The sequence below is a fragment of the Pseudophryne corroboree genome, assembly GCF_028390025.1.
Source record: "Pseudophryne corroboree isolate aPseCor3 chromosome 3 unlocalized genomic scaffold, aPseCor3.hap2 SUPER_3_unloc_15, whole genome shotgun sequence".
NCBI classification, from domain to species: Eukaryota; Metazoa; Chordata; class Amphibia; order Anura; family Myobatrachidae; genus Pseudophryne; species Pseudophryne corroboree.
In genome coordinates this window covers 307,961-331,275 of record NW_026967503.1, presented here as the reverse complement: position 1 = coordinate 331,275, position 23,315 = coordinate 307,961, and positions in this window count along the sequence as shown.

The window sequence follows — 23,315 nt, the reverse complement described above, 5'->3', positions numbered from 1 at the left end:
AATACAGGGACATGACTGGGGAGGTGAGGGGAACTAAGAGGCACAGTGACGTCACTTATAGCTATAGTAATAATACAGGGACATGACTAGGGAGGTGAGGGGATCTGGGAGCATCACAGTGATGTCCCTTTTATCTATAGTAATAATTCAGGGAGATGACTGGTGAGGTGAGGATATCTGGATGTTCACAGTGACATCACTTATATCTAAAGTAATAATACAGTGACATGACTGGGGAGGTAAGGAGAACTGGGAGTGTCACTGTGACAGCACATATCTTTAGCAATAATACAAGGACATGACTGGGGAGGTGAGGGGATCTGGAAGTGTCACAGTGACATCACTTATATCTATAGTAATACTACAGGGACATGACTGGGGAGGTGAGGGGATCTGGGAGCGTCACAGTGACCTAACTTATAGCTATAGTAATAATACAGGGACGTGATTGGGGAGGTGATGGAATTTCGGAGCGTCACAGTAACCTAACGTGTATATATATAGTAATAATACAGGGACATGACTGGGGAGGTGAGGGGATCTGGGATTGTCACTGTGACATCACTTATATCTATAGTAATAATACAGGGACATGACTGGGGAGGATGAGGGGATCTGGGAGTGTCGCAGTAACATCACTTATATCTATAGTAATAATACAGGGACATGCATGTGGAGGTGAGGGAATATGGTAGCGTAACTGTAACATCACTTATTTTTAGTAATGATACAGGGACATGACTGGGGAGGTGAGATGATCTGGGATTGTCACTGTGACATCACTTATATCTTTTGTAATAATACGAGAACATGACTGGTGAGGTGTGAGCGTCACTGTGAATTCACAAATCTATAGTAATAATGCAAGGACATGACGGGGGTAAGGTGATCTGGGAGTGGCACAGTGATGTCACTTTTTTATCTATAATAATATAGGGACATGACTGGGGAGGTGAGGGAATCTGGGAGTTTCACAGTGACGTCACTTATATTTATAGTAATAATACAAGGACATGACTGTGGAGGTGAGGGGATCTGGGAGCGTCAATGTGACATCACATATCTATAGTAATAATACAGGATCATGACTGGGGAGGTTAGCGGATCTGGGAGCTATACAGTGACATTACTTTTATCTTTAGTAGTAATACAGGGACATGACTGGGAAGGTGAGGGGAACCGGGAGCATTACAGTGACGTCACTAATATCTATAGTCATAATACAGGGACATGACTGGGGAGGTGACAGAATCAGTGCGTCACAGTTACATCACATATCTATAGTAATAATACAGGGACATGACTGGGGAGGTGAAGGGATTTTGGAGCTTCATAGTGACGTCACTCATATCTATAGAAATAATACAGGGACATGACTGCGGAGGTGAGGTGATTTAGAAGCGTCACTGTGAAGTCACTTATATCTGTAGTAATAATAAAGGGACATGACTGGGGAGGTGAGGGGATCTGGGAGCATCACAGTAACATCACTTATATCTATAATAATAATAATAATAATACAGGGACATGACTGGGAAGGTGAGGGGGGTCTGGGAGTGTATATATTGATATTTGATGTCTCCTCCATTACACAGGATTACACAGTAGTGAAGAAGACATCCAATGAGTGTGAGATACTCAACAGCCATCCCCGTGTGTCAGAAGGACTGAGTAGAACCCAGAGCCCCATCCCAGTGCCTCCACCTCACTCACTAATACATGAGAGACACAATGACAAGAAGATCCTGGAACTCACCAATAAGATCATTCAGCTGCTGACTGGAGAGGTGACTGCTGGGAATGGGGCATTATACAGTAACACCGGGGGACGTGTCTTCGTGATGACTGGAGTGGTGACTGCTGGGAATGGGGCATTATACAATAACACCAGAGGATGTGTCTGGGTGATGACTGGAGAGGTGACTGCTGGAAATCTGACATTATACAATAACACCAGGGGATGTGTCTGGGAGATGACTGGAGAGGTGACTGCTGGGAATGGGGCATTATACAATAACACCAGAGGAAGTTTTTGGGTGATGACTGGAGAGATGACTGCTGGGAATGGGGCATTATACAGTAACACCAGGGGATGTGTCTGTGTGATGACTGGAGAGGTGACTGCTGGGAATGGGGCATTATACAGTAACACCAGGGTGTGTGTCTGGGTGATGACTGGAGAGGTGACTGCTGGGAATGGGACATTATACAGTAACACCAGGAGATGTGTCTGGGTGATGACTGGAGAGGTGACTGCTGGGAATGGGGCATTATACAGTACCACCAGGGGATGTGTCTGGGTGATGACTGGAGAGGTGACTGCTGGGAATGGGGCATTATACAGTAACACTAGTGGATGTGTCTGGATGATGACTGGAGAGGTGACTGCTGGGAATGGGGCATTATACAGTAACACCAGGTGATGTGTCTGGGTGATGACTTGAGAGGTGACTGCTGGGAATGGGACATTATACAGTAACACCAGGGGATGTGTCTGGGTGATGACTGGAGAGGTGACTGCTGGGAATGGGGCATTATACAGTAACACTAGGGGATGTGTCTGGATGATGACTGGAGAGGTGACTGCTGGGAATGGGGCATTATACAGTAACACCAGGTGATGTGTCTGGGTGATGACTTGAGAGGTGACTGCTGGTAATGGGGCATTATACAGTAACACCAGGGGATGTGTCTGGGTGATGACTGGAGAGGTGACTGCTGGGAATGGGGCATTATACAGTACCACCAGGGGATGTGTCTGGGTGATGACTGGAGAGGTGACTGCTGGGAATGGGGCATTATACAGTAACACTAGGGGATGTGTCTAGATGATGACTGGAGAGGTGACTGCTGGGAATGGGGCATTATACAGTAACACCAGGTGATGTGTCTGGGTGATGACTTGAGAGGTGACTGCTGGGAATGGGACATTATACAGTAACACCAGGGTGTGTGTCTGGGTGATGACTGGAGAGGTGACTGCTGGGAATGGGACATTATACAGTAACACCAGGTGATGTGTCTGGGTGATGACTTGAGAGGTGACTGCTGGGAATGGGACATTATACAGTAACACCAGGGGATGTGTCTGGGTGATGACTGGAGAGGTGACTGCTGGGAATGGGGCATTATACAGTAACACTAGGGGATGTGTCTGGATGATGACTGGAGAGGTGACTGCTGGGAATGGGGCATTATACAGTAACACCAGGTGATGTGTCTGGGTGATGATTTGAGAGGTGACTGCTGGGAATGGGACATTATACTGTAACACCAGGGGACGTGTCTGGGTGATGACTGGAGAGGTGACTGCTGGGAATGGGACATTTTACAGTAACACCAGGGGATGTGTCTGGGTGATGACTGGAGAGGTGACTGCTGGGAATGGGACATTATACAGTAACACCAGGGGATGTGTCTGGGTGATGACTGGAGAGGTGACTGCTGGGAATGGGACATTATACAGTAACACCAGGTGATGTGTCTGGGTGATGACTGGAGAGGTGACTGCTGGGAATGGGACATTATACAGTAACACGAGGGGATGTGACTGGGTGATGACTGGAGAGGTGAGTGCTGGGAATGGGGCATTATACAGTACACCAGGGAATGTGTCTGGGTGATGACTGGAGAGGTGACTGCTGGGAATGGGACATTATACAGTAACACCAGGGAATGTGTCTGGGTGATGACTGGAGAGGTGACTGCTGGGAATGGGACATTATACAGTAACACTGGGGGATGTGTCTGGGTGATGACTGGAGAGGTGACTGCTGGGAATGGGACATTATACAGTAACACCAGGGGATGTGTCTGGGTGATGACTGGAGAGGTGACTGCTGGGAATGGGGCATTATACAGTAACACCAGGGGACGTGTCTGGGTGATGACTGGAGAGGTGACTGCTGGGAATGGGGCATTATACAGTAACACCGGGGGATGTGTCTGGGTGATGACTGGAGAGGTGACTGCTGGGAATGGTACATTATACAGTAACACTAGGGGATGTGTCCGGGTGATGACTGGAGAGGTGACTGCTGGGAATGGGACATTATACAGTAACACCAGGGGATGTGTCTGGGTGATGACTGGAGAGGTAACTGCTGGGAATGGGGCATTATACAGTAACACCAGGGGACGTGTCTGGATGATGACTGGAGAGGTGACTGCTGGGAATGGGGCATTATACAGTAACACCAGGGGACGTGTCTGGGTGATGACTGGAGAGGTGACTGCTGGGAATGGGACATTATACAGTAACACCAGGGGATGTGTCTGGGTGATGACTGGAGAGGTGACTGCTGGGAATGGGACATTATACAGTAACACCAGGGGATGTGTCTGGGTGATGACTGGAGAGGTGACTGCTGGGAATGGGACATTATACAGTAACACGAGGGGATGTGACTGGGTGATGACTGGAGAGGTGAGTGCTGGGAATGGGGCATTATACAGTACACCAGGGAATGTGTCTGGGTGATGACTGGAGAGGTGACTGCTGGGAATGGGACATTATACAGTAACACCAGGGAATGTGTCTGGGTGATGACTGGAGAGGTGACTGCTGGGAATGGGGCATTATACAGTAACACCAGGGGACGTGTCTGGGTGATGACTGGAGAGGTGACTGCTGGGAATGGGACATTATACAGTAACACCAGGGGATGTGTCTGGGTGATGACTGGAGAGGTGACTGCTGGGAATGGGGCATTATACAGTAACACCAGGGGACGTGTCTGGGTGATGACTGGAGAGGTGACTGCTGGGAATGGGACATTATACAGTAACACTGGGGGATGTGTCTGGGTGATGACTGGAGAGGTGACTGCTGGGAATGGGACATTATACAGTAACACCAGGGGATGTGTCTGGGTGATGACTGGAGAGGTGACTGCTGGGAATGGGGCATTATACAGTAACACCAGGGGACGTGTCTGGGTGATGACTGGAGAGGTGACTGCTGGGAATGGGGCATTATACAGTAACACCGGGGGATGTGTCTGGGTGATGACTGGAGAGGTGACTGCTGGGAATGGTACATTATACAGTAACACAAGGGGATGTGTCCGGGTGATGACTGGAGAGGTGACTGCTGGGAATGGGACATTATACAGTAACACCAGGGGATGTGTCTGGGTGATGACTGGAGAGGTGACTGCTGGGAATGGGGCATTATACAGTAACACCAGGGGACGTGTCTGGGTGATGACTGGAGAGGTGACTGCTGGGAATGGGGCATTATACAGTAACACCGGGGGATGTGTCTGGGTGATGACTGGAGAGGTGACTGCTGGGAATGGTACATTATACAGTAACACTAGGGGATGTGTCCGGGTGATGACTGGAGAGGTGACTGCTGGGAATGGGACATTATACAGTAACACCGGGGGATGTGTCTGGGTGATGACTGGAGAGGTGACTGCTGGGAATGGGGCATTATACAGTAACACCGGGGGATGTGTCTGGGTGATGACTGGAGAGGAGACTGCTGGGAATGGGACATTATACAGTAACACCAGGGGATGTGTCTGGGTGATGACTGTATCACTGTGTGTGTCAGGGTACTATAAGGTGTCATGATGTCACTGTCTATGTCTCCATGCAGGAGGGGGAGTATATAGAGGAACACAGGGGTCTGTACAAGGACTTGATGATGGAGAATCACCGGCCCCTCACATCACTGGGTAAGAGGAGACTGTCATGTATTGTACAGGGGAGAGCAGGTATGGGGGCCCCTATATACACACATCATCTGATAATCACATATATACACTGTACTCAGTCACTGTGTGTCTCCTACAGATGGGCCCAGTAACAGAGATACCCCAGAGAGATGTTCCCATCCTCTGTATTCCCAGGATTGTACAGAGGAGAATCACAGGATCCCACAGGAGGATCAGGTAGGTGGGCTATAGGGTCTCCCCAATATACCAAAGTGACTGTCACTGTATGTTGTGTAGAGGAGCTGTGTGTCATTATATTTGTCTTGTTTACATAGGGTGAAGCCCAATTAAATAATATTAAAATCAAAGATACAGAGGAAGAAGAAGAGACGTATGTGACTGATATGAAGGGAGAAGATATAGAGGGAGAAGAAGAGACGTATGTGATTGATATAAAGGCAGAAGATATAGAGGGAGAAGAAGAGATGTATGTGACTGATATAAAGGCAGAAGATATAGAGGGGGAAGAAGAGACGTATGTGACTGATATAAAGGCAGAAGATATAGAGGGAGAAGAAGAGACGTATGTGACTGATATAAAGGCAGAAGATATAGAGGGAGAAGAAGAGACGTATGTGACTGATATAAATGCAGAAGATTTAGAGGGAGAAGAAGAGACGTATGTTACTGATATAAAGGCAGAAGATATAGAGGGAGAAGAAGAGACGTATGTTACTGATATAAAGGCAGAAGATATAGAGGGAGAAGAAGAGACGTATGTGAGGGGTGATCAGCAGTGTAAGGAGGAGGAGATCCCTACAGATATCAGCACAGGTGAGTAATAAACACTTATTACAGAAAAGAGTCACATATTCTCCCTGCTCAGTCACTACAGCAATCTCTTATCCTACACCCTCCTCTGTCAGTACAAACGAATGAGGAATATTTATTTTCCCAGTGAGGGAGTCAGGAGCCATCAGCCCCTATTATACTCCTGCTCTCCCCCTCACATCATGTCACTGTGTGTTACCAGTAAAGAGATCTGACCAGTCTACTCCCCACACTCTCTGGTGTATCTCATACATCAGGAACCATCAGCCCCTATTATACTCCTGCTCTCCCCCTCACATTATGTCACTGTGTTACCAGCCCAGAGATCTGACCAGTCTCCTCCCCACACTCTCTGGTGTATCTCATACATCAGGATCCATCAGCCCCTATTATACTCCTGCTCTCCCCCTCACATCATGTCACTGTATTTTACCAGCCCAGAGATCTGACCAGTCTCCTCCCCACACTCTCTGGTGTATCTCATACATCAGGATCCATCAGCCCCTATTATGCTCCTACTCTCACCCTCACATCATGTCACTGTGTGTTACCAGCCCAGAAATCTGACCAGTCTCCTCCCCACACTCTCTGGTGTATCTCATACATCAGGATCCATCAGCCCCTATTATACTCTTGCTCTCCCCTCACATCCTGTCACTGTGTGTTACCAGCCCAGAGATCTGACCAGTCTCCTCCCCACACTCTCTGATGTATCTCATACATCAGGAGCCATCAGCCCCTATTATTCTCCTGCTCTCCTCACATCATGTCACTGTGTGTTACCAGCCCAGAGATCTGACCAGTCTCCTCCCCACACTCTCTGGTGTATCTCATATATCAGGAGCCATCAGCCCCTATTATACTCCTGCTCTCCCCTCACATCATGTCACTGTGTGTTACCAGCCCAGAGATCTGACCAGTCTCCTCCCCACACTCTCTGGTGTATCTCATATATCAGGAGCCATCAGCCCCTATTATACTCCTGCTCTCCCCCTCACATCATGTCACTGTGTGTTACCAGCAAAGATATCTGACCAGTCTCCTCCCCACACTCTCTGGTGTATCTCATACATCAGGAACCATCAGCCCCTATTATACTCCTGCTCTCCCCCTCACATCATGTCACTGTGTTACCAGCCCAGAGATCTGACCAGTCTCCTCCCCACACTCTCTGGTGTATCTCATACATCAGGAGCCATCAGCCTCTATTATACTCCTACTCTCCCCCTCACATTATGTCACTGTGTTACCAGCCCAGAGATCTGACCAGTCTCCTCCTCACACTCTCTGGTGTATCTCATACATCAGGAGCCATCAGCCCCTATTATACTCCTGCTCTCCCCCTCACATCATGTCACTGTGTGTTACCAGCCCAGAGATCTGACCAGTCTCCTCCCCACACTCTCTGGTGTATCTCATACATCAGCCATCAGCCCCTATTATACTCCTGCTCTCCTCCTCACAGCATGTCACTGTGTGTTACCAGCCCAGAGATCTGACCAGTCTCCTCCCACACTCTCTGGTGTATCTTATACATCAGGAGCCATCAGCCCCTATTATACTCCTGCTCTCCCCCTCACATCATGTCACTGTGTGTTACCAGCCCAGAGATCTGACCAGTCTCCTCCCCACACTCTCTGGTGTATCTCATACATCAGGAGCCATCTGCTCCTATTATACTCCTGCTCTCCTCCTCACAGCATGTCACTGTGTGTTACCAGCCCAGAGATCTGACCAGTCTCCTCCCCACACTCTCTGGTGTATCTCATACATCAGGAGCCATCTGCTCCTATTATACTCCTGCTCTCCTCCTCACAGCATGTCACTGTGTGTTACCAGCCCAGAGATCTGACCAGTCTCCTCCCACACTCTCTGGTGTATCTTATACATCAGGAGCCATCAGCCCCTATTATACTCCTGCTCTCCCCCTCACATCATGTCACTGTGTGTTACCAGCCCAGAGATCTGACCAGTCTCCTCCCCACACTCTCTGGTGTATCTCATACATCAGGAGCCATCAGCCCCTATTATACTCCTGCTCTCCTCCTCACAGCATGTCAGTGTGTGTTACCAGCCCAGAGATCTGACCAGTCTCCTCCCCACACTCTCTGGTTTATCTCATACATCAGGAACCATCAGCCCCTATTATACTCCTGCTCTCCCCCTCACATTATGTCACTGTGTGTTACCAGCCCAGAGATCTGACCAGTCTCCTCCCCACACTCTCTGGTGTATCTCATACATCAGGAGCCATCAGCTTCTATTATACTCCTGTCTCCCCTCACATCATGTCACTGTGTGCTACCAGCCCAGAGATCTGACCAGTCTACTCCTCACACTCTCTGTGTATCTCATACATCAGGAGCCATCAGCCCCTATTATACTCCTGCTCTCCCCCTCACATCATGTCACTGTGTGTTACCAGCCTAGAGATCTGACCAGTCTCCTCCCCACACTCTCTGGTGTATCTCATACATCAGGAGCCATCAGCCCCTATTATACTCCTGCTCTCCCCCTCACATCATGTCACTGTGTGTTACCAGCCTAGAGATCTAACCAGTCTCCTCCCCACACTCTCTGGTGTATCTCAGACATCAGGAACCATCAGCCCCTATTATACTCCTGCTCTCCCCCTCACATCATGTCACTGTGTGTTACCAGCCCAGAGATCTGACCAGTCTCCTCACCACACTCTCCTGTGTATCTCATACATCAGGAGCCATCAGCCCCTATTATACTCCTGCTCTCCTCCTCACATCATGTCACTGTGTGTTACCAGCCCAGAGATCTGACCAGTCTCCTCCCCACACTCTCTGGTGCATCTCATACATCAGGAACCATCAGCCCCTATTATACTCCTGCTCTCCCCTCACATTATGTCACTGTGTGTTACCAGCCCAGAGATCTGACCAGTCTCCTCCCCACACTCTCTGGTGTATCTCATACATCAGGAGCCATCAGCTTCTATTATACTCCTGTCTCCCCTCACATCATGTCACTGTGTGCTACCAGCCCAGAGATCTGACCAGTCTACTCCTCACACTCTCTGTGTATCTCATACATCAGGAGCCATCAGCCCCTATTATACTCCTGCTCTCCCCCTCACATCATGTCACTGTGTGTTACCAGCCTATATATCTGACCAGTCTCCTCCCCACACTCTCTGGTGTATCTCATACATCAGGAGCCATCAGCCCCTATTATACTCCTGCTCTCCCCCTCACATCATGTCACTGTGTGTTACCAGCCTAGAGATCTAACCAGTCTCCTCCCCACACTCTCTGGTGTATCTCAGACATCAGGAACCATCAGCCCCTATTATACTCCTGCTCTCCCCCTCACATCATGTCACTGTGTGTTACCAGCCCAGAGATCTGACCAGTCTCCTCACCACACTCTCCTGTGTATCTCATACATCAGGAGCCATCAGCCCCTATTATACTCCTGCTCTCCCATCACATCATGTCACTGTGTTACCAGCCCAGAGATCTGACCAGTCTCCTCCCCACACTCTCTGGTGTATCTCATACATCAGGAACCATCAGCCCCTATTATACTCCTGCTCTCCCCTCACATCATGTCACTGTGTTACCAGCCCAGAGATCTGACCAGTCTCCTCCCCACACTCTCTGGTGTATCTCATACATCAGGAGCCATCAGCCCCTATTATACTCCTGCTCTCCCCTCACATCATATCACTGTGTGTTACCAGCCCAGAGATCTGACCAGTCTCCTCCCCACACTCTCTGGTGTATCTCATACATCAGGAGCCATCAGCCCCTATTATACTCCTGCTCTCCCCTCACATCATATCACTGTGTGTTACCAGCCCAGAGATCTGACCAGTCTCCTCCCCACACTCTCTGGTGTATCTCATACATCAGGAGCCTTCAACCCCTATTATACTCCTGCTCTCCCCTCACATCATATCACTGTGTGTTACCAGCCCAGAGATCTGACCAGTCTCCTCCCCACACTCTCTGGTGTATCTCATACATCAGGAGCCTTCAACCCCTATTACACTGATTATACTAATGAAATGATACTAAAATTCTACGGTGAAAATGACATCCATAAGGGATACTGGGGAATTAGCACGATGGGATATAGATGGGGTCCAAAGAACCGGTGCACTTTTAATTTCTTCCACTGGGTGTGCTGGCTCCTCCCCTCTATGTCCCCTACTGCAGCCAGTTTATAACAATGTGCCCTCAGGAGAGGATGCCACTCTGGAGCTCCAGAGGATTTTTCTTCAGTTTTATTTTAAACTTTGTTATTTTCGGGATGTTTGGGCGACAGTATACCTGCACCGTGGGAGTTAGGGGAAGGTGAGAAGAGTGGTGAGTACAATCAGGGGGCCCCGCTAAAGGGGTCCCCCAGTTTTGGAGCGGTGCTATGGCAGGGGCCCGGGAGGCATACGGGACTCGCTATAGCCCCCCTGTGTACACTGGAAGCGGTGGTGAAAACTAGCATTCAATGTGATGTTTCTCTTATGTCCAAGAGGATGCTGGGGACTCCAAAAGGACCATGGGGTATAGATGGATCCGCATGAGCTTGGGGACACTATAAATACTTAAACTGGGTGTGAACTGGCTCCTCCCTCTATGCCCCTCCTCCAGACCTCAGTTAAGGGCCCTACACACTGGCCGACCCGCCGCCGAGCTGCCCGATGGCGGATACGGCCGACGAGCTACCCGGTGGCGGGGGGGGCAGTGACGGGGGGAGTGAAGTTTCTTCACTCTCCCCGTCACGCGGCTCCATAGAACTGCAGGCAAATATGGACGAGATCGTCCATATTGGCCTGCATGCACAGCCGACGGGGGACCAGCGATGAACGAGATCGTTCATATCTTTCAAAAAATCGGCCAGTGTGTAGGACCTATTAGACTTTGTGCCCAGAGAGACTGGACACACCCCAGGGGAGCTCTCCTGAGTTTCTCTAAAGACTTTATTGTTAGGTTTTACATTATTTTACACTCCCAGAGCACATATACAGTGGGTAGCCACTGTGTATGGTCCCCTGTCTACATATAATGGTTATAATATAACGGGCTACCGCCTGCCGATAAGGGGCGGGACTTAGCCCTCACAGCAAGAGACGGCGCCATTTTTTCTCAATGTCTCCGCCAAAACATGTGTATAGCACAAACAAGGGGGGGGCACATATTGTTAGTGTTGTGTAGGAATGTATAACACTATTTAATTTGGAAATGGGCATGTACTCATGGTTGTGTATACTCTGTGTGTCCCTGTCAGATATACACTTGTGTCGACATGTGTGAATGTTCTGTCACAAATGCCTCTGGGGTTCATTGTCGGCATCGCCGACACCTGTTTGGTACTTGATACAGAGTCAACAGATCGGTTGTGCTATACTTGTTCATAGTAACACTGTATGGGAGACACAGTAGTAGGTGGGTGACCCTGTCGGCACCAACTGTTATTACTGGGTGTAAATTGACATGCTGTAACTAACTTATACCTGTATATATATTTATAGGTATTTATATGGTTCGGTTCAGGGAGTCTGGGGCTCGAGCACAGACATGAATATATTTGTGGGGGAATGCTATTAAAAATATTTATGTATAATTCCCTCGTACCCCTCGGGGTCACAAGAATGTTATTTTGCCTGGTTACTACTCCCTGCTGTCGACGATTACTAGGTTTTCTGTCGACTATAATCTTTCCTGGTAGAGCCACAACTGCGGATTCAGTACATGGTCATACACATTCAGTACATATTGATGTCACTTGGGTCCCGAGGGTTCTGGACAATCCGCTTATATGTATGTTATATGTATGTGTATATATAGGTGGGATATGTGTGTATATGTGTATTACGATATGTGTATTCATCTTATGATTTATAATGAATGCTGCAGTAATTGTATTCTTTCTCATGTGCTGGTCGCTCTGTTGATAAAGCTCTAGGTCGACAATGACGAGTGGGTCTCCAGTCCTCTCAAGGAGTCCGAATGTTTATTCTTTTACCGCCGTGGATAGAATACTGTGAAAGTCAACTCCTGGTCTGCACGGGGCCCTGTCACGAAGGATCGGATACAGGAAGCTAAGTGATATTTTATTTCTATTCTTTGGACTTATTTGCATTACATGCACATGAGGGAGTGTTTATATTCGGAAGGACATCTGATAGAATTATCCTGCAGAGATAGGGGATTTTCCTTATGTTTGGTTGTCTCTATAGGCAGGCTGCAGTGCGTATACAGGAGGTAGCCGGGGAAATACGGTGGCTGACTCCGAGAGATACTGGAGTTTTTTCCCTGGGACGGTGTGCCGCTGTTTGGGGAGGCCTCAGTTCAGTCAGTCTCGGCGGATACTGCTGATAAATCTAACTTGGTGAGTTAGATTCCCTCACGATGGTTGGTGACGCATTCTTTTTTGGAATGCAGTCGATTTAACTAGTTCGATGCCGGGCTTTTTTCCTTTCTGTGCAGATGGAGTGTGAAAAGGTTAGTGTTCTGCAGCCTTGGTAGGTTCGCAGAAGCGTAGGTTCTTTTCTGTTTCTCACACATCCACCACATGGGCTGAGTCTACCCGCCTGGACCCCACTCCGGTGGGGACTCATCTACTACTTTTCAGTTAGTCCGGGAATAGACCAGAACCCGTGAGTTACTTGTAGAATCCAGGGGGGGAATGTCTGGAGTTACAGTTGTTTTCCCTCACTGTTTTCCTAATAGATCTTACCATTTCCCATCTGGAAGGGGAGATAATACGCAACGCCATATCAGAGGTGCGTCAGGTTCAGGGCCTTGTCCTCCTGTCCCGGTTAAAAAAAAAAAAAGTTTACATGCGTTGTTCTACGCATTCAGATTACCTGGAACGATAGCCAGGATGTTCTTTGCCATTTCCCTGGAGTGATGGTAGTGTGATGGTTTTCTTTAAATAGTAAGATCCATTGTTATTCTGTAATGAGATGTTCGCCTGATTGAGGCGAGGTCAAGTAACGAGTGGTGCAAATCGTTATTTCTCTCTGTCTGTTCTTCAACACAGGGAAGGGCTGATGTTCCCAACGACGCAGATGTTGGAGGTGGTATCAGAGTAGATACTGAACGGTTGAGGTTCTGTGCTTTCCTGTGGTAAGAGGTCTGAGGACTCTAGTCGGATCAGATTTGCAGTACCAATCCATCTGTATGTTCCATTGATGAAGAAGTTGTGTGCGGCCTGAGAGGCCTTTTCAGTGAGCAGGTCAAATGCCAGAGTGGTTTTCCCGGGACCTGTTGGGAATGTGGTCCGGGTCTCGCCGGCACATGCACCGAAATATAGTTCTAATGGCCAGGATATCACTTCTGTGAGGTCTCCTCAGTTCTTACTTCCTAGAGGGATGAAGGTTCGGATTTCACGATTAGATCCTGGTTTACATGGGTGCGGATCTCCGAGGCTGGGTAGCGGTCTTTGCATGGGAAGTATTTCCAGAGGAAAAGGTCAAGTTGCGAACCTGGTCTACAATGAGCTTTCTTGAAGTAAGAGCTATTTTCAACGGACATATTCTTCGTGAGCTGCCCGTGTTAATTCTGTCAGACGACTTGGCAGCAGTGGCGGAACAAGGAGCAAAGCTGCAATGGTAGAAGCTGAAATAGTTTTCCGCTGGGTGATAAGACTGGTAACTCTTATATTAGTAGTCTTAGTGCTGGACGTAAACGACGGAGAAATAGATTTCCTCTGCAGACGCGCTTTCCATCTGGGAGAAATACTGTCGTCATAGAGACAGTTTGCAGAAGTGACTAGTCTTTGAGGAGTACCTCAATTGGGAATGTGGGCGTCTCGCCTTGACGAGACACTTCAGGAATATGGTTCCAGGTCAAGGGACACTCAAGCTATAGCAGTGGATGCCCTCGTAATACCTTAGTGGTTTTCAGACGGTCTATGTGTCCCCTCCGCTTTCACTCTGCTGAAGGGGATAAAAGTAGAGGAACAGAGGTTCCGGCGATACTCATTGTTCTGGTCTAGCCAAGGAGGACTTGGTATCCAGTTCTTCAAGATTTACTCATATAAGACCCCTGGCCTCTTCCTCTACGGGAGGAACTGTTACAGCAAGATCCGAGTGTGTATCAGGACTTATTGCGGCTGCATTTAAGGGGGTAGCGGTTGAACGCCATACCCTAGTCCGATCGGGTATTCCCAGTGAGGTCATTTTCACACTTCTTCAGGCTAAAAAAGAAGTTACGGCGAAGCCTTAACACCGTCTTTGGCGTGAATATGTGTCTTGGGGTAAATCTAAGAAGCTTCCTATGGTAGATTTTCAGCTGAGTCGTTCTTCTCCGTTCTTTGCAAGCAGGAGTGGATGCTGGCCTACAGTTAGGCTCCATTTCAGGACAGTTTTGGCCTTGTAAGTTTTCTGTAAAAAAAAAAAAAAAAAAAGAATTGCCCGCCTTTTCTGGAAGTTCAGACTTTTGTGAAAGGAGTACTGCTCATCCAACCTCCATTTGTGCCCCATTGGCACAGTGGGCTCTTGACGTGGTGTTGCGTTTCTTGTGTCTCACTGATTGGAACCTTTGTTAAAGGTTGTGTTAAAATTTCTCTCTTGGAGAGTGGTCATGTTTTTACTTTTTAGGCGTCCGCAAGGCGGTTGTTGGAAGTAGCGGCTTTGTATCACAAGAGCTCACAAGAGCTGTTTGATCTTCCAAGTGGATAGAATTGAGAACTCGAATAGTAGTTCTGCCGAAAAGGGTTTTCGGGGTTTATCAAAAACCTGCCTTTTTCTACGCCTGTGGTAGCTTCAGTATTGGCTGATTTAATCTCTCTAGATGAAGGCAGGGCTGTGAAGATTTATGTCGCCAATTGGGCTCAGTTTGGGGAAACAGAGGCTCTGTTTGTCCGGTATGCTCCCAGCGTGCTTGGGCGCCTGCGTCTCTGCGGTCTGTTACACGCTGGATCTGTGATACGATTCCATGTCCTAGTTCTACGGCTGGTTTGCCGTTTTCAAGCGGTTACTTGGTCGGGTTTCAAACACCTTTGCTAAATTCTACAAGGTTGATACCCTGGATGATGGGAACCTCATGTTTGCTCAATCGGTGCTGCAGAGTCGTCTGCACTCTCCCGCCCGTTCTGGAGCTTTGGTATAGACCCCATGGTCCTTTTGGAGTCCCCAGCATCCCCTAGGACGTAAGAGAAAATAGGATTTTAGTACTTACCGGTAAATCCTTTTCTCCTAGTCCGTAGAGGATGCTGGGCGCCCGTCCCAGTGCGTACTGTGTCTGCAGGTTTTGATTTTGGTTGCACTTTGTGGTGTTTCTTCTCTGTCAGGCTATCGCTGACATTGTTCATGCCATGGCATGTGGATTTTTATTGTTGGTAGGCTGACACACAGGTTGTGTTACATATTCTCTCAGCATATGGCTGTATGGTTTTCATACCGTGGGCTGGAATTCTGTTGAAGGCCATGTCTTGCGGTATGTTCGTGGTGTGAGCTGGTATAACACTCACTGTGTTTAAATGATAAATTCTTTCCTCGAAATGTCCATCTCTCCTGGGCACAGTTTTCTAACTGAGGTCTGGAGGAGGGGCATAGAGGGAGGAGCCAGTACACACCCAGTTTAAGTTTTTATAGTGTGCCCAAGCTCCTGCGGATCCGTCTATACCCCATGGTCCTTTTGGAGTCCCCAGCATCCTCTACGGACTAGGAAAAAAGGATTTACCGGTAGGTACTAAAATCCTATTTTTTGTAGTTCCGAAGCTGGACGGCTCGGTCAGGCCGATCCTAAACCTAAAAAATCTGAATCTCTACTTAAAACTGTTCAAGTTCAAGATGGAATCACTCCGGCAGTGATTTCCAGCCTGGAGGAGGGGGACTACACTACATGGTGTCGGTAGACATAAAGGATGCTTACCTGCATGTTCCCATTTATCCTCCTCACCATGCTTATCTGAGATTCGCGGTTTAGGATTGCCATTACCAATTCCAGACGTTGCCTTTCGGTGTCTCCACGGCACCGAGGGTATTCACCAAGGTGATGGCGGAGATGATGGTTCTCCTGCGTCAAAAAGGACTCCATACTGCAACAACACGGTTGGATTATAAATTATCCAAAGTCACAGTTGGAACCAACGACATGGTTGTCTTTTCTCGGGATGATCCTGGACACAGAAGTTCAGAGTTTTTCTTCCGGTGGAAAAGGCTCTGGAAATCCAGAAAATGGTATAAAACTGATATTGAAGCCAACAAGTGTGTCGATCCATCAGTGCATTCGGTTGTTGGGGAAAATGGTGGCAGCCTACGAGGCCATACAGTTTGACAGGTCACATGCCAGAGTTTTCCAGCGGGACCTGTTGGACAAGTGGTCGGGTTCCCACCTACACATGCACCGAAAGATAATCCTGTCGTCAAAAGCCAGGATTTCACTCCTGTGGTGGTTACACAGCTCTCACCTACTGGAGGTACGCAGATTCGGGATTCAGGACTGGCTCCTGGTGACCACGAATGCAAGTCTCCGAGGCTGGGGAGCTGTCACTCAGTGAGAAAGCTTCCAAGGGAAATGGTCAAGTCAGGAAGCCTGCCTTCACATAAACGTGCTGGAATTGAGCGCCATTTACAACGGCTTTCAACAAGCGGTACATCTTCAAGATCATCCCATGCAGATCCAGTCGGACAATGTAACAGCAGTCGTGTATATAAACAGGCAGGGTGGAACGAAAAGCAGAGCGGCAATGGCAGAGGTGACGAAGATCCTCCTCTGGGCAGAAAGACATCTAAAGGCTCTGTCAGCAATTTTCATTCCGGGAGTAGACAACTGGGAAGCAGACTTCCTAAGCAGACATGATATCCATCCAGGAGAGTGGGGCCTCCACCAAGAAGTCTTCGCAGAGGTGACAAGTCTTTTGGGAGTTCCTCAAGTAGACATGATGGCATCTCGTCTCAACAAGAAGCTTCAGAGATATTGTTCCAGGTCGAGAGACCCTCGAGCATTAGCGGTGGATGCGCTAGTGGCCTAGTGGGTTTTCCGGTCAGTGTATGTCTTCCATCCACTTCTGCTGATCCCAAAAGTGCTCAGGATCATAAGAAGAACAGGAGTTTGAGCAATCTTCATTGCCCCAGACTGGCCAAGGAGGGCTTGGTACCCAGATCTTCTGGAGTAGCTTATAGAAGATCCTCTGCCTCTTCCTCTTCGCGAGGACCTGTTACAGCAGGGGCCGTGCATGTATCAAGACTTACCGCGGCTACGTTTGACGGCATGGCTGTTGAGCGGCGAAGCCTAGCCCGAAAGGGTATTCCCAAGGAAGTCATCCCCACTCTTATTCAGGCCAGAAAAGGCGTAACGTCGAAACATTACCACCGTATTTGGAGAAAATATGTATCTTGGTGTGAATCCAAGAAGGCTCCTACGGAAGAGTTTCAGTTGGGACGTTTTCTCCAATTTCTGCAGGCTGGTGTGGAGGCGGGCCTCCGATTGGGATCAATCAAGGTCCATATTTCGGCCTTGTCAGTGTTCTTCCAAAAACAATTGGCCTCTCTTCGAGAGGTTCAGACCTTCGTGAAAGGGGTTCTGCACATCCAGCCTCCATTTGTGCCTCCAGTGGCACCATGGGACCTTAATGTGATGTTGCAGTTCCTTCAATCGGATTGGTTTGAGCCTCTACAAGACATAAAGTAGAAGTTTCTCATTTGGAAAGTGGTGATGCTTTTGGCATTGGCATCCGCACAGCGGGTGTCTGAATTGGGGGCCTTGCCTCACAAGAGCCCTTACCTGATCTTCCATGAAGATAGGGCAGAGTTGAGAACTCGTCAACATTTTCTTCCAAAGGTGGTTTCATCTTTCCACATAAACCAACCTATTGTGGTGCCAGTAGTTACTGACATGTTCACTGAGTCTTTGTTTGTCCTGTATGCTCCCAACAAAATTGGGTGTCCTGCTTCCAAGCAGACTATTGCTCGCTGGATCTGTAATACGATTCAGTAAGCTCATTCTACGGCTGGATTGCCGTTACCGAAGTCAGTGAATGCCCATTCTACTAGGAAGGTGGGCTCATCAGGGGCGGCCGCCCGGGGGGTCTCAGAATTGCAACTTTGTCGAGCAGCTACTTGGTCAGGGTCAAACGCATTTGCTAAATTCTACAAGTTTGACACCTTGGCCGATGAAGACCTCAAGTTCGGTCAATCGGTGCTGCAGGGTCATCCGCACTCTCCCGCCCGTTCTGGAGCTTTGGTATAAACCCCATGGTCATGAAGTGGACCCCAGCATCCTCTAGGATTTATGAGAAAACAGGATTTCAGCTGCGGGGTACACTGGGCTCCACAAGGATTGGACAATAGGGTGTAGAGTAGGCTCTTGATCCGAGGCACCAACAGGCTCAAAGCTTTGACTGTTCCCAGTATGCACAGCGCCGCCTCCTATATCACCGCGCCTCCCTGCACAGGAGCTCAGTTTTGTAAGTTGGTGCTGCAGTAAGCAGGCACTTAACAGAGGGGCTGCTCCAAGCAGCCCTGAGAAAAGGTTTTTATGAAGTAAAAAGTGAAGACTTCAAGGGCAGCGGCGATAGTAAATGTCTTGTGACATTCACTGCTGCAGCTCCAGCTCTCCCCAGCGGCGCTGTACACTCCCGAGCCCTGGTTGCCGGGTACCTACAGCGGAGGCTCCGGTTTTCTTCACGTTAGACACACACGGCTGGGGCTCTCCAGGATCGCGTGGCCGCGCTTCGGGAGGTGGTAAGTGGGTCCCGGTCTTTATCGCGATCTGGCGCGGTCAGTGGGAGGCGGGCTGTGCACGCTGGTGGTGGACACTTTGGCAGTACAGGCAATCCCACTAGATCACCAGGGCATGGGCGCAGATCAGGTTTTCTCTCTAAACCAATTCTTATATTGCCCACAGTACCCGGTGGTTTTGCCAGCAGAGGGGATAAGGCTTAGACCTGAAGCCCCTCCCCCATCCCCAGGGCGCCATTTCCAGCAAGTGTTCCCGCCCTGGAGCTGCATCTCTGTCTTTTCCTCACTCCCTGTCAGTGTCTGCGGCGCCATTATCCCTCAGCTCACTGTTCCTGGGACTGCTTGGGCAAATCCTCCTATGTAAAGCCGCCTGGTTGTCAGCGTTGTGACTTTACATGACACTTAAGTATTCTACCTGCCTTTTTAGACAGTGTTAGTAAGAAAGAGTGCATTTAGTCAGGGTTTTATAGTACAATTACCCTGTGATATACATCCAGTTCTTACTGTGTACTGTTATATCTACTGTTATATAGCTGTGTAAGCTAGTCCAGTGTAGTATTATTGTCAGTAATAACCTCTGCATTGTACAAACTGTGACTTTCTTTGGCTGGGTCCACAGGATAACATTGGGATATGGTTGAGGGACAGCGGAAATGGCACCAACACGGTCACAAGCTTTCTAGCCTCCCAGGATGCATCGGGGCCTTCACCATATAGTCCCACCCACTGACTCAGTCAGATCAGTTTTTTGCTTGGTGCGGCAGGAAGCCGCATGGTCTCAGAGCTGCTGTGAGAATAGCCCAAAGCTTTTATTATTTCATTTTTATAGACTTACTATGTTTTTTTGAGCGACTTTTGTTAATAGCGTCTTAAACGCATGCTAGAAAGAGTCACTCCAACAACTCCTCACCGGGTCGCAACAACGCTTACCTTCGGGTATTAGTGCTGTCTCGACGGGCGTCTGTGTCGGATGTTCTAGCAGGTCCAGCAGACGTAACCAGGCTGTAGCCGGAGCATGGGGAGACGGTGAGTCTATGGACTTCCTCTTACTAGAGGGGTCAGGACACAGCTACGCTGAATTTGGTGGAGACTACAAATAGTGTGTTGATGCGCCGAACATCTTGAGTGCGACAGCGCTACGCTCTAGGGATCATAGGTGCCAGGACTAGGTAGAGGTCACGATCCTTAGGGTTTAAGTCAACAGGGGGATTCAGACGCTCTCCTGGCCGCCCCTCCTCCGAGTTCATGACCAGTTTCCGTGCGTCTCTGGTTTCATGAACTGAATGACCTCACTTCCGGCTCAGACACTACCACGAGGGTACTCGGTCGCAACTTAGACGCAGGAGCGACTGTGTCAGTTATCAGTTATATAAGAGCGGTAGTGTACATCAGTAGCGTCTGAATCCACTCAGCGTCTTACGAGCGTATTTGCTTGGATATGGAAGTGTGGTGAGTCTCCCTGTATCCCGCTCTCTGAAGGCAGGGTATACACTACTAAAAATTCTCTCTACTTCTTGTCACAACTGAGGGTTTTGGCTGGCAGGAGAAAGCCTCAGTTGTAGGGGCTGAGAGGAACTTAAACCGGGGAGGTTTAATCAGACCCCTTGACATGTAAGTGTTAAATGAAACCCGAAGGTGTGACCATGACAACCAGGTAAAAGTCAAAATAAAAGTTTATTAACAGACTCCGTGTAAACAAACAGCATTCAAGATAAATAATGGCAATGATAAATAATATTTAATAATAAGATTCCTGGAGCACTCTGATCATGAAATGGTTACACAGGACACTGGTAGGTAAGAACAGCTGTTAAAGTCCTTAGATGGAGTAACCTTACCAGGCCTGGCTGTAGTAGTGAAGATATCCAAGGAACATGCCAGTAGATGGAACAGATGAAGTTGGTAACTTGAATCAGCTGTTGTAATTGCTGGATGGAACCAGCCAGGTGGTAAGACACGGAGTGGATGCGGAATGGAATCAGCCAGATGATAAAGTCACTGAATGAATGCTGGGTGGAACCAGCCAGGTGATGAAACACGGAGTGAATATAGTAAGATGCTAGGGAGCGTAGAAACAGAGGAGTTGAAGGATGATTACCGGTGGTAGTGGATACTGCTGGAAGCAGATGAAATAGCTGGAAACTGGATCAGCCACGGGGGACTGCAGAGTCAGGCTGCACCGCAGGATGGTAGGCAGGTGCGGGTCTCTTTAGTGGATGCTGGAGACAGGAGCTGGAACCTGGAAACACAACCACAGGAGAGAGACTGGAACAAGGTATGACAAACAAAGCACTGACATCTTTCTGGCCCAGACACAGGATACTTATACCTGCAGCTATGCAGGCATTGGCTGGGCAATTATGCAGATTTTCAGAGGCAGTGGATTGGTGAAACTGGAGCATGTGATTTGATCCAACATGGCTGCGCCCATGTTAGAACTTGGAGGGAAAACTGGTTTGGAAAACCATGTGCAAACATAGTAGTAATGGCGGCGCCGGCCGCAGAGGACGGGAGACGCCATGCTGGATTCAAACATGGCGCTGCTGTGACAGCGTCTCAGAGTGACAGGAGGGATATGCAGAGTGTAAACCCAGATGAGATCCGGACTTGGAACGCTGAGCCAGCCTCAGGAGACATCTAAACGGCAGGTAATGGCGTCCAGATACCCGGATCGTGACAGCACCCCCCCCCCCCCTTTAGGAGTGGCCCCAGGACACTTCTTAGGCTTTAGAGGAAACTTCGAGTGGAAATTCCGGACCAAGGCAGGAGTATGGACATCTGAGGCATTGGTCCAAGAACGTTCTTCAGGACCATAGCCCTTCCAGTCAATAAGATACTGTAACTGACCGTAACGGAAACGTGAGTCCAGAATCTTGGCCACCTCATACTCGACTCCCCGTTGAGTCTGCACTTTAGGAGCTGGAGGAAGTGCAGAATGAAACCGATTCAGGATCAGCGGTTTCAACAGGGAAACATGGAATGTCCTGGGTATTTTCAAGAAGGGAGGTAACTGAAGCCTGTAAGCAACAGGATTGATAACCTGTTCAATTTTAAAAGGATCGATGAAACGAGGTGCAAATTTCATGCTAGGAACTCTCAACCTCAAATTCTTCGTGGACAACCATACACGATCACCCACCTTGAGAGCAGGAACCACTCTACGCTTTCTATCGGCAAACTTCTTGTACCTGAATGAGGCTTTAAGCAGGGCCGCGCGGACATTCTTCCAGTTATTTGAGAACTGGCGCAAGGTGACATCCACTGCTGGAACAGAAGTTGCTGGAAGCGGTTGGAATTCTGGAACTTTAGGGTGGAATCCGTAGTTGATGAAGAATGGTGTTGAAGAAGATGAGGAATGGTATTGATTGTTGTGGCTAAACTCGGCCCAAGGAAGGAGTTGAACCCAGTCATCTTGGGAGGAAGACACATAAATGCGGAGGAAGGCCTCCAAGTCCTGATTCACCCTCTCGGTTTGACCATTGGTCTGAGGATGGTAAGCTGTAGAAAACTTTAACTTGACTTGGAGGGCTTGACACAAACTTCGCCAGAATTTGGCTACGAATTGTACTCCACGATCAGAGATGATCTCTTCAGGAAGACCGTGAAGTCGGAAGATCTCTTGGATAAACACTTGAGCCAGCTTGGAAGCTGACGGAAGACAGGTGAGGGGTATGAAATGTGCCATCTTGGTGAACCGGTCAACTACCACCCAGATGGTATTAAACTTGTTGCATATAGGCAGATCTGAGACAAAGTCCATCGACAAATGGGTCCACGGTCGACTGGGAACAGATAATGGAACCAGTTGCCCCGCAGGAGACTGGCAGGGAACTTTGTGTTGGGCACACTTTGGGCAAGAGGCAATAAACTCCTTGACATCCTTCTTCAGAGTTGGCCACCAGTAGGACCTAGAGATAAACTCGAGGGTTTTCTGAATGCCTGTATGTCCGGCAAAACGGGAAGCATGGGCTCAATGCATGAGCTTCTTCCTCAACACCGGCTTCACAAAACTTTTCCCTGGTGGGGGCGTAGAGTCCATCCCTACCGTGGAGAATGCCAACGGATTAATAATAGGATGCTTATCTGAAAACTCTGACTCGTTTTCTTGCTCCCAAGAGCGGGAAAGGGCATCGGCCTTGTGATTCTGAGAGCCCGGACAG